Raw genomic sequence first — 13,501 nt, 5'->3', positions numbered from 1 at the left:
CAGCTACATCAGTGTGCCATCCAGTCATTGCACTATGTCAGGAAATAGAATCATAGAATCATAGAATCAATCAGGCTGGAAAAGACCTTTAAGGTCATCAAGTCCAACCGTTCCCCAGCACTGCCAAGGCCTCCACTAAACCATGTCACTGAAGGCCTCATTTACACAGTTTTTGAACACCTCCAGGGACGGTGATTCCACCACTGCCCTGGGCAGCCTGTTCCAATACCTGATCACCCTTTTGGGGAAGACATTTTTCCAATATCCAATCTAAACACCCCCGGTGTAACTTGAGGCCATTTCCTCTTGTCCTGTCACTTGTCACTTGGGAGAAGAGACCAGCCGCCTCCTGGCATCATCCTCTTTTCAGGTAGTTGTAGAGAGCAGTAAGGTCCTCCTGAGCCTTCTCTTCTCCAGACTAAACAACCCTAGTTCCCTCAGCTGTTTCTCATCACAGCTGTGCTCCAGAGCCTTCACCAGCTCCATTGCTCTTCTCTGGACCCACACCAGCACCTCAATGTCTCTCTTGTAGTGAGGGGCCCAGAACTGAAAACAGGATTCGAGGTACGGCCTCACCAGTGCCGAGTACAGGGGGATGATGATCAGGGCCCTGCTGGCTGTGCTATTTCTGACACAGGTCCAGATGCTCTTGGCCTTCTTGGCCACCTGGGCACAAGCTGGCTTATGTTCAGCCAGCTGTTGACCAACAGTACCAGGCCATTTTCCACCAAGCAGCTTTACAGCCACTCTTCCCCAAACCTCTACCATTCCATGGGGTTGTTGTGGTGCTGGGAGAACTCTCCAAGGCAAGTGGACATGCAACAAGGAAAAAGGAAATGAAAATAGCCTAGTTCTCATCAAGAGGAGCAGCGAGGAGCAGCAGCCATGGCAGAGGGCTGCTCTTACCACAATTCACTCAGGACAGGAGAGCAATACTTGTCTGTAAAGGCAGCAGTGCAGGAGGTTTACATTGCTAAGCACTTGCTTCACACAAGTGCCCCCATAGCAGCACAGAAAACATGTAGTCTCAGAATCAGGTGCTTAAGTAAGGACAAGTAAGTGTAGCACCAGAACATCCTTTCCTACTTATAATCTCTCCTCCTTATCCAGACCTTACTGACTGATTTCTGTGGAGCCTCTGCTCTGTTCAGTTGGTGTCTCTGTTAAACCACTCAGTGATACTGCTGAGACAGAAGAGCCTCCATCATCAGGATGTGTTCAGGCAACCTTGTTTGCACCGACACTCTGTAAAATGCTAAATATACTGGAAGTCCTTCAAAATAATTGTGTGCTTTATTCATATCCAAGAGTGTATGGCTTTAATAAATTCTGCTTTGGAGAGCTTTTTCGAGTGCTGTGGTCAGACAGTATCTGTGGTTTTTGGTCGCTTGTTTTTCTAATACTTTGATCAGTGTCCAATCTCCCTGGTGTTGCTACTCTACCCATGTAATTCCTGCTCAAATTGAATTTTCCACACAGTTCAACTTTACAGGCCCTGGTGCTCCCTGACACACGAAGAGAGGTTACCACCACTTTGACCAATTTCTGTGTATTTCTGCTTTCAAATGAGGGGCACAAAAATATTAACTAAGGCTCTTTAAAGTCATGTAAAATTGCTTTAGTGGTTTAGTCTTCCCAACAGGAACCAAATTGGACCAACTCCTCTTTTGGACAGCACATGTTTCCTAAGGTGTGGTAGAGCTCAGAGGGAAAGCCAGGAGGTGACAGTTTACAATCCCATAAGCCATTTAATGGGCATAAGTACCGTTCATCAAATCCCAAAGGCCTTCCACCAAGGATGCTGCATTGTGACCCCACCATGTTGTTCCCTGTCTCCCTGAATCCCACAGTGAGGTACTGGGGGCTGATGTATGTGGGATATTTCTATTGCCTCCAGAGGAAAAGCTGTAGAGCTGGGGAAGTTCTCTGCAAGGCATACGGACATGCTGTCAACCAGCGCATGGGAATGCTTGTCTGAAAAACTGGAAGTGTCCCTGCAACAAGGCACAAAAAAAGGTGCCATCACAGGTGAAAGAGAACGTTCTTCTGTCCCCTCCTAACCAGCACTGACACTTGCTCCAAGATCCCTTCAGCACCATAGCGAGGCCTTCTTGATGCAAAATGGAATGGAATACCCCAATACCTCACTCTGGGACTCATAGAGAAGGGAACAACATGGTGCGATCAAAATTCAGACATCAGCAATCCCTGACAGATTTTTCTGAAGAGCTCTGCATCTTTCTGCAAGCCCATTACGGAACCTCTGCTCAGCCACATGTATTGTTCGAGCCCAAATTCACTGGTTGTGATGTTTGACCTGGGGTGTGACATGCACTCATCATGTAAAGAAGAGATAGCCAGTATTTCAAACATGAAGATTACAGATATTATCCTTTTACTAACAGGGGCTGTGGGCAAGAGATGGAAAGTGCTGCAGAAGAAATACTGCCAGGACTTCCTCTTTCACTTTTCAGTGGACATGCAATGGCTGTGGCAGGCAGTTCTGATTTCCAAGGGCTTAAATGGACTTGCAGTCTGCCCTGTTGTGTGCTACAAGGAGCCTGTCCTAACCATCTGCAATAGAGTTTTAAATAAATATCAATTTTTTAATAGAAATATCACACCGATTCCCGCTCTGCTCTGTTGACATGCTGACATGGGAATGCCTGCCTGGAAAGCTGGAATGTGCCCCTGCAGTGTGGCACACAAGAAATGTGCCATCACAGATGAAAGAGAACGTTCTTATGTCCCCTCCTAACCATCACTGGCATTGCTCCAAGGTTCCTTCAGCACCATAGTGAGGCCTTCTTGATGCAAACCAGAACTGAGACATGACTTTAATGAGGGGCAGGAGCTGAGTGTGGAGCTGGACAGGGAGGTGTTTCTGCAGCTGCTTTGACTGCAGACACAGCCCAGGTTTACCTGGAGCAGCAGGAAAGCTTAGAGAATAAGTGTGGTGTTGAATTGTGCAGCCTGGGAGCCGCAGTTCACCTGCTGTTGTGCAGGAGCTGCTGTTCTTCTAGCATGACACCCTTCTTGTTGGTCACCTGAGGGAGGAGAGGGGGAGTCAAGCAGTGAGTGCAGGCAGGAGGCAGGGAAGTCACGGGCTCTTAGGAGGCGCCACAATCTCCTTCTGACTCCAATGGGAAACAAGAGAAATAGAAACTGGAATTCGGCAGAGGGAAAGAATATAAAAATGGTTCCTGCCATATATATATCTCTGAACCATATTTCTGAGTTTTTATAAGGTAGATTAGATAATTATTATTTGTATTAAAAACTTTGCTTCATCAGATCAATGTCTGAACTTCTGAAGCAGTCTTTTAGTGTTTATTTAATCTGTCCTTCGAAAGGTCTGCACTACACGCTAAACCAATGCTTACATCAGACTTGAGGAGCATCTCAGTGCAGCCAAAATTGCCAAAGATGAAGATATAGTAGGTGTCTCTGAGAAATCAGTCAGAGACGATAGTTTTCTTTATTGAGATTCATTTTTTTTGATCCCTGTCATACAGAATTTTGCAGTTGGAATATGAGTCTTTGAAATGCTTATCTGTAGAAAAAGTTGCTTGGTTCCTCATGTAGGCCACTTCCTGTGTACCCAGGAGATCTTTTAATAATAATATTTGACATTTACACTGAACTTTCCATTAAATGATGGAAAAATGACCATAAAACACAGAACATGACAATAATTTTAGTGACTTCCCATTAAAGCTGAAGGACTGTATGTTCTGAGATTAGAAATTATTAATTTAAACTGTATGGAGTGAGAAAGCAATGGCTGTCTGGAAATGTTCAAGGACCTCAGGCCAGAGCATTATCAGTAGGTCACATCTCTTCTCCTGTTCTTTGATGAGAAGACATATTTTTGTCCAGAGTTTGACACATCTAAAATGTTGATGTGAGATGCAACAGGCACAGCCCGAAAGCTGTAAGAGTTCTGGCTCACTGCCAAAACTAAAACCCAATGAGTTGTATTACAGAAATCACCAACACAAAGTTATAGTTTCTGACAGTTTGTAGTTCTATGAAACTTAAATGGATTTTCAAGAAATAGAAGTCATTTCTTCTTAAAAAAATCCAGTTTGAAGTCCTGGTGTCATATATGATGTCAAGACTCGCTGAGAGGAAAAACAACAATAAAGCTGCTTGATGTTTCTTTATATTAGTAAGGGTCAGGTAACTTTAATATAGAAGCTGTCATATATACAGGACTATGACATTTCATGTAACAAATGTTCATGAAGAACTGAGAAGGCTATAATTGCTAGATAAAACTATCCCAGTAAATTTTCAGATGACTGCCTGTCCTTTTTGCAACACAATTTACAAGTGTAATTTATCTGCGATTGCTTACCTGCGTAGTGGCATCACTATCTGATTGAAGGCACAAATTCATTTTAGTTAAAGGAAAGTTGGATCTATTTTGCACAGACAGGTCTTTTATTTTGAGATACTTGTGATTCTTTTCAGGAGCAGATGTAAGGAAAAGTTAATAATACTCTGGCTGGCAAATCCAGGGGTTCTGTATCTACCCATTGCATTCATAACTTACATTTATGAAATCCTATAATCATCTACAAAGAGATAGATTATAAATATGAAAATTTTTAATATAGGACTTATTCTCTTAATTCCTTCAGCAGTTTTAAATTGATCAATTTTCCAACCTTGTAGTTCATTTACAGAATTGTATACTGAATCAGTACTGACAATATGAGATAATATTATACCAGTCTATCTAACTTCTCATTACAACAATCCAAATATCATTGTAATGAGAATTGCTGTGCTATTCTTTTCCATTTCTACAAGAAAAAAATAGCCAGGTATGAAGTCAATGTATTTATATGATTGTATAAATACATTCCCATAACTTATACTGAAATCACTTGCTTCAATGTGGAGAAAGTCCAAAACCAGCTTTTGTTTCCTTAGAAAATAAAGAGAAATTTGTGGACAACTTTAATGAGTCGTTTGGAAACTGAGATCATAAGTATCTATCCAATGAGCAGTTGCGAGGACAAGATATTCTTGCATATTAAAATTTAATTTTTTATATTTAAGGTCCTTGGAAGCAAATATCAGAGATTTAATAACTGTCATTCTAGTTGTTCTGCCCTATATCCAAAATTACTTTGAACAGGATCGAGTGGACAAGTTTCTATATAATTTATGCTTTTACTTGGATACTTTCACCATCATGCTGATAAATATGTGAAATATAGTCTAGCACATTTCTGGTGCTTTACACTCTGGCTGCTATTTTCAAACGTATTGGTAAACGGCCTTCTTTTTTGTTAGAATGAATGCTAAACTGATCAATGTAGTTCTCCTAGTTCTTTGCCACAGGTACTAGGATACACTCGGGATAGGCTGAGTTCACCCTTAATTCACTTGTTACAAATATCAGAGACAGCTGAAGTGAATAAACCAGTAGATGTTACCTCATATGCCTCACAATCTGGTGTACTCAGCTGTGTAATAACTACCTCAACATTTTTGAGGCTCTGAGGAACCGGGCAATTCAGGCATCTGGAGACATACAAGACCACAGCTCTGCTTGTACAGTTTGGGAAGAGAGGAAGGCATAGCACTCCCAGGTGACCTTACAGGTAGGTGATTTGCTGGTTGAAGACCTTTTCTTTAGTTGTACATTTAAGGGGCCTTTCTAATCTAATTTCTCTGAAGGAAAAAAGTGACTGAAACCCAGTAAGACCTCTGCATTGCCAAGTAAATGATATAAAGGCTCCACAGACCTGGCTCACATGAGGTACACACACCTCTCATGCCACAAATCAAAATACATTCAAGCATCAGATGCACTGGGTGGCTTTCTGAAGCTTCATTCCTCTTTCTAGTCTCCTCTCCTGCTCTGTCTGAAAATCTTGACATCTCAGCTTTTCTAAAATGAAACAGCATTATTCAGACATGCTTAGCACCACACCTCTGCAGCTGCTTAATGGCACAAAATCTGCCTTCTTCCAACTGAAAACCTGTTTTGTGTTCCTGATTTGGCATAGAACCCCAGGGACAGAAGGATTCCCTGGACAACCCGTCAGGCATCTGACTTGTTTAGGAAATGTGTCTGTCTCTGCAATGCCTAAATGCTGCTTTTGCCAGAAACCAGAAAGGTGGCAAACAAGATAATGGCAGTGAAGGCAAGCTATTAAAAGGAAGCTATTATATAAAACTCCATATTAAAATACTAATATTATTCACAATATGAGTAATACAACCTCTTTCACTTAAAATAAAACCGTATCAGGAGGATCAGAGTTAATTCTGCCTGCATAAGCTCAAGACTAAGACCTCTAATGTTGAGTCTTTCACTCAGAAAAATCTGTATCTTAGTCACCTGAATCACTCATAGGTGACTGTTGAATTGTTCCAGCCACATGGAAATCAGAAGATGAGCAAGAAACTTAATGCATTGAAGTGAATCTACTTTGAAACGTGTTTGAATGAAGTAAACCAGAAGTCTAAAATATTTTACTTAAAATACTGTGATTTCTTTGTTTAATGTGGTAGATGCGCAGAGGAAACAGAAATGAGGACTGCAGGGAGTAGGTGTCAAATGAAATGTATGGTTTAATTAAAAACTTCTTCAGATTTGACCTTAATTTTTTTTCTGAGTTGAACAGTGAACCAAAAAATTAATTTGTTTTGCATAGTTCTGGCCAGACCATACAAGACACTGACATAATATTAAGTGCAGACATTATTATTCACAGCTTTACCATGCTTTTCTCACCTGATTTTTTCAGTTATTTTTATTATTTTGTTTATTATGAAAATATAATTTATTAGAACATGTAAAAATAAGAATTGCATATTATTTGCATTTGCTTCAGATGCACTACCTACAGAAAAATCTAATTATAATTGTGTTAAGAAAGTCATTAAATTCAGCCATTAAATTCAGCCATTAAATTCAGTTATCAAATTATTTTCCTCAAGAGGAGGAATAATTGTTGAATAGCTTGTGTAAAATACATAATGTTCTGAATATACTTTCTATGCCATTCTTGAAAGACTAGATAGCATTCTATTTATGCAAGATAATTAATAAACACAATTTTTGAAATTTTGGCTTACACAAACATTCTCTATTAAGGTGTATTTAATGAAAAAATTTTGTTTGTAAATACTTTTTTTTTACTGTTTTACTTTTGAATAAGTGAAGTTTGTCCCTGCCCATGGCAGGGGGGTTGGAACTAGATGATCTGAAGGTCCTTTCCCACCCTAACTGTTCTATGATTCTATGATAAGTTACTGTCATTCACTGTTAGAAGATCTATTTGCTATTACTAGTGAAGGATCCTGGTTCTTGCCACACTGAACACCAAATAAAATATATTTCCCCATCCAAAATGCTTGCAAATCTAAGATCTTTTTCCATAATCAACTACTAAGAATTGACCTTGATCTGCTCTGGGATCTCAGCAAATCACCAGAGGGTTACTTCAGCAGATGACATGATTGAAGTTGCCTGGTTGCAGTATCTGGCTGTAATAAGATGGGCTACATGATATTATAAAATCTAATTGAACCCTTTTTATTAAAGGCAAGGAAAGGGTGTTATTTTTCTCAGTTTCTTTAATAGCCTATGTTTATAGCCCTCATTTAAGATACAGGTGGATTCAGTTTTCAGTCTGACAAGGTTCAGACTTCCAGTTTCTGTCTCCCAAATGAATGTCTAACAATTAAGCAACAAGCTAAACTGGTTATGTCTTAACACAGCCATTAAAACCTACAGACAACATTAATTCATATTGCTCTTGTGCCCAAAGGAGCTCTGATTCACTTTTGCTCACTCTGACTTTTTCAAAAGAGCTTTACACAGCAAATTTGGGCTGAAGATCTCCTAAGACAGAATTCATCACAAGTCAAAACAGCAGTTTTAGAAAATATCGTTTGATAACACTTTGTTAAGTGTCCAGTTAGTACCCGGATGCATGTAAGACTGTGAGAATAAACAGGAATATATTTATAGGATCAAAAGGAAAGATTGAGAGGTGAATACATATTGTTATTGAGACATTCAGATTGTACATGGTGGGAACAAAGCCCACTGAAGGGCCAAAATTCTTGGCAAGTAGAAGGGGATATTATTAGTGATCTGTAGCTCGATCAAATATGAAAAGAGTATGGAGGACTGGACTTGACTTAACTTTTCATAGATGGAAAGGTAAGAAGTATGTTTGAAGAGAGAAACAGCAAAGAATGTTGTTACTTGAACACAACCTAGAGAGAAAAGTAATTAAAAATTTTTTTCCATCCTTTTGCTTTGATGTTAGAATAAACACACAAAGAAGTGAAAATAGCAATCATAGATATATTTACATCTCTACATTGTTGGATTTCCTCTTTTTGTAAAAGGAATGGACCTCATATTGCTAAAGCACTAATGTTATACTTTTGGTATACTTGTAATTGAGAGGAAAACCCTGCATTAAATTTAAGAAGATGTTAGTGCCAGAGTATATTTTTGTACAAAATAGCTAGTGCCAGAATGTGTTTGCATATGAGATGATTGCTTTCTGGAAAAAAAAAGAAAACTTTGAAAATTAGATAAAGGTTTGGAGACTTAGAAATAGTTTCAACAAATAGAGCACTTAAGACTGCAGGATTAAAGTAATTAATTAAAGTAACCACAAGGGTGGTTTGGAATTAAGTTAGTATTAGGCAGCATATATGGAATCTAACACACAGACAGAAAGGTGAAGAAGGTTATATATGCCATAAGATTGCATGAAAATATTTACTGTTTTGACCACACTCTGCATTAAATAAATTAGGGATATCAAAAGAAGTAGGTATTTGAGACTATAGACAGAGGCTAAGGAATTTGTGGGGTTTATATTTTTAGAAGTACAAATATTAATGTACCACGGCTCATATTTTACTGTACTAAGCACAATCATGTCTTTGCATTATTTGTTAAAAAAAGCATAGAGCTTCTAATTTTAAGATGAGTGAAAGATATTCCTTTCTCTGTTTTAAGCCCTCTGAAGACCTCTCTGACCAGCCAGCCTCTTAGAAACAAAACCAGATCCAAACAGTGTTTCTGCCTCAACATCTCTCCCAACTCCAGCTCTTGCCACTTTCATGCCCTGACTTCTGCCTGCCCTGGCTGTTCAGGCAAGCAAATGAGGCTGCAGTAGGAAGTGAAATACAAATTTAACTCTGAGTATTCTCATGGCTGAATTGCTCCTTCCATCTGAACAGGTAGAACCCGCAAGTTGATAAAAATATACTAAAACTGGAAGTCTTTTTGTATGGAAACCCCATATACACATATTTCACACCCTACAATCCAACACACAAGTCATAAAAGGAAAATAAAGCTATAACACACAGATGGCATTTTTCCATTCCTGAAGCATTTTGGCTGTTGTGAACATTAGAAGCTTGCCAGGCACCCATAAAACATGTAATATACTCACAAAATAACTGTTTCATCAAATTTTGCAATTGAATATGAGATGTTCCCTCTTTCTCTCCTGCTTTGACCCAAAAGTTCTGGATGAAGGGATTTATTGGTTAAAATTGATTCATGATCTATACCTGGCAAAGAGTTAATTAAATAAGTATTTCTAAAGTGCTTTTCTTGAGACACAATTTTTTTTGTCTGTTTTTTTACATTATTCAAATTGATCCTTTATTCCTTTCTGGTTTTCTGACCATTTTTACTTTATGAAAATACTTTGCTTTTCAACCCTTTGTCTGTGTTAGTTACATCCTGCATAAAACATGTTCAAAACCTAAGTAAAATATGTAAATTGATTCTACTTTAGTTACTTTTAATTTATAAATTTAAAAATTCCTTTTTTTTTTTTTGAGTAAACTATAGTCTTCTGATTTTCTTGGTATGAAGTGTGTTTCTTTATGCCTCATTCCAGCTATTTCAAATTTCCCATATATTCTATATTTGCTGAAATCTTCTGCAATCATTGCACTTACAAATAGGAAAGCTATGGTGGATAGTTTACATAAAAATTTTTAATTAAAAAAAAAATCAGGAGTCATTACTTTCTGATGAAGATTTGAGCACCTTTAAAGTTAACAGTCTTAAATGCAGCTGCTAAAGTTTAAAACAGAAACATTATTTTATATGTCTGATTTTTCTAGAGAAAGAAAACTTTAATTTGAAAATTATTTTCGGACTTTATCATTTTATGTTATTAATGGCAACATAAGCAAAGATACTGAAATGAAAAAATGTTTAATACTTTTAATTAATTCAAAATATTATGACTGAACTATTTGTTTTTCTAGTATGTCATATGCAATTTTTATTCTGTTGCATATTATGAAATAGAAAATATCAGAACTAGTCACTAAAAACTTAAACTGTTCACCCATCAAAATCCTGACAGCTAAGCAGTATCAAACCCTTTTTCTTCATTTTCTAGTTAATTAAACTAGTGCAAAAATTAACCTAATTCAATAACCTAACCTCATTAGTGTCAGGTAATGTCAGGCAAATGAGTCAGCTATAGTTTCTCCTATTTATGTATTTGAAATTCAATCACAAAACAAGAAAAAAGACGACGAACACACACTAAAAAAAAGTAGCATTTTTGATCACCCTTGCTAACATGTCTTTTATAGAGCTAAACACCTATAAACTCTGGGTCTCTTTCTTTTGGCACCTGGCTCCTTTGTTGTGAAAAGCAAGTTTTGCTTGTATTTTGCTTGTTATTGTCCCACTACTTCCCAAAAATGGCTTAGTGTCCTGACTGCACTAAATCATGCTATACAAATGCCAAGCTGATCGTACATTCTCATCACATCAGACCTCTTCTGTTTCTATTTACACTTCTCTTACTTCTTCCTTGTATTTCTTTTTTCTCTGAATAAGTTACATTCTTCTTCATTTCCACCTGCATCTTGCCACGTGTCATGGTTTAAGCCCAGCCAGTAACTCGGAACCACACAGCCGCTCACTCGCTCCCCTCCCTTCTTCCTCCCCCCGCTTCCAGAGGGATGGGGAGGAGAATCAAAAGAATATAACTCCCATGGGTTGAGATAAGAACACTCCAGTAACTAAGGTGTAATACAAAACCACTACTGCTGCCACCAAGAATAATAATGATAAGGGAAATAACAAGGGGAGAGGATACAATTGCTCACCATCCGCTGGCAGATACCCAGCTCAATCCGAGCAGCAATCTGGCCCTTCTGCGTAACTTCCCCCAGTTTATATACTGGGCATGACATGCTGTGGTATGGAATACCCCGTTGGCTAGTTTGAGTCAGGACCTGTCTCTGCTTCCTTCCGGCTTCCCCTCCTCCCTGGCAGAGCATGAGACTGAGAAAGTCCTTGGTTGGAGTAAGCATTACTTAGCAACAACTAAAATTATTGGTGTTATCAGCGTTGTTCCCAGGCTGAAAGTCAAAAACACAGCACTGCACCAGCTACTAAGAAGGAGAAAAAATGACTGCTATAGCTGAACCCAGGACACCACGATATAGCCAATGCTTAACGATAAAGACAGGTCAATGTGAACCTAACACACATAGCTAGGAAAAAAAAGTACCTCAGGAAAGATTTGGTCACAATGTCATGACAATATAGCATTTTTATTCATTACTGAGTTCCATTATGCTTTTAGGATTTGTTTTGAAGAGAGTGTCCTTATTTTGTTGTCTGAAGATAAACACTTCAGCAGATGAAGAGCTGAACTTGTATTTTGTTCTGTCCCCCCACCCATTTTTCAAAATTATTTGTTATAAAATGGTTCCTCCTGGAGTTAAACATTTAGCTTCTACAAATGTTTGCAATGTTATTAATATATACATCATGATTATGGATTTTTTAGAGAAAAAAGTATTTAGTTTAAAAATGCAAAATAAAATCCAATGTAACAAGTGACCTCTTTCACATAACCTATAGAAGATTAGAAGAGCATATGTTCTTAACTATGTCCTTAAAATTTACCACATTGATGTCAGAACTGTGAAATATCTGGCTTCATTCGTCTTTACTTTAAGAACTAAATGAGTCTTTTACCTCCCCAGACTTCAAAAAGGAAAGTATTCCATTGTTACATATCTTGTTACAGTGATCTTACATTTTATTCAGCACAACTTATTTTGAAAAATCTCTGTTGGTCTACAAAACACCTGAATAAAATGCTAACAGGGATAGAGTGCTACATGGCAAAAAAAACCCAGAAAATTAAAGAAAAAAAAAAAAGAAAAAAAAAGGGAAAAGGAAAGAAATAAAAACAGCAAAAAAGAAGAAAGGCTAAAAGGAAAAAAATTAAGGCTTTTTTATTGAATAGGCTGGACTAGATTGGACTATTTCAGTTGGAAGGGAACTACAACAATCATCTTGTCAAACCACCTTACCACTTCAGTGCTGTTGAAAAGTTGAAGCATGTTATTAAGGGCATTGTCCAACCAGCGTTGATAATACAAGGATGATTTAGTTATTGCTGAGCAGGTCTTTCCCACAGTTAGGGCGTTTTCCACTTCTTATGCTGGGGCTGCTGGGGCTGCACAGAAGTTGGGCAGTGACACAGCTGGGGCAGCTGACCACCAAGTGTGATGGATCCCTGCTTTCCTGGAGATTGCTGAACACCTGTTTGCCAGTGGGAAGCACTGAATTAATTTCTGATTTTACTTTGCTTGCATGTGCAGCTTTTGCTTTACCCATTAAGCTGTCTATCTCAACTCATAAGTATTCTCGCTTTTACCCTTCTGATTCTCTCCCCCATCTCACCAGGCATGAGGAGTGAGCAAGCAGCTGGATGTTGTTTAATTGCTGACTGGGCTTAAACAATGATATATATCAACAGTAAAACTTTTTTCCATAGCTAAAGCTCTGTTTTAATACTTATATAAAAAAACCCCCAACTTTTAATTTTATGCATATACTTGTAAAACAATTTCCATAGATATGCAGAAAGGAAGAAGAGAAATCTTTTACAAAGAGATTTACACAGGATAAATATTTTGCATAAAGATTCTCCCGATTCATTCCAATTATAAATTTTTTGTGTTTCAACAGTCACTAGCACCCTTGGCAGCACAAGAGGAATTGAACACAAAAAGAAACATGAGAAGCTCTGTTTGATCAAGGAACCACTTTTTACTGTGATACTGACAGGTTGCCTAGAGAGGCTGTGGAGTCTCCATCCTCAGAAGTATTCCAAAGCCACCTGAAAATGGACCCAGGAATTCTGCCCTATGCGGCCCTCCTTGAGCAGTAGTGTTTGACACGATGACCTTCAGAGGTCAGTTCCAACCTCAATCATTCTGCAGTTTTGTGAAATCCGTGAGAACAGAAAACTAGGGTCTGGAGACCAAATTCAGATCAACAGCACAGCAAAATTATTCTCTTTTGTTTATTGACTCTGTAAGAAGGTAAGACTGCAAAGGATGCTCTGGATCATTGGGTTTGAGTCCCTGTCTGCTATAGCTAAATACATCATACAGCGATATCCTTAAATATTTTGATTCTCAATATAAGCCCTTCTACATCTTT

The sequence above is a fragment of the Strigops habroptila genome, chromosome 2 (genome assembly GCF_004027225.2).
Source record: "Strigops habroptila isolate Jane chromosome 2, bStrHab1.2.pri, whole genome shotgun sequence".
Taxonomy (NCBI): Eukaryota; Metazoa; Chordata; class Aves; order Psittaciformes; family Psittacidae; genus Strigops; species Strigops habroptila.
Note: the sequence above shows the minus strand (reverse complement) of the source record.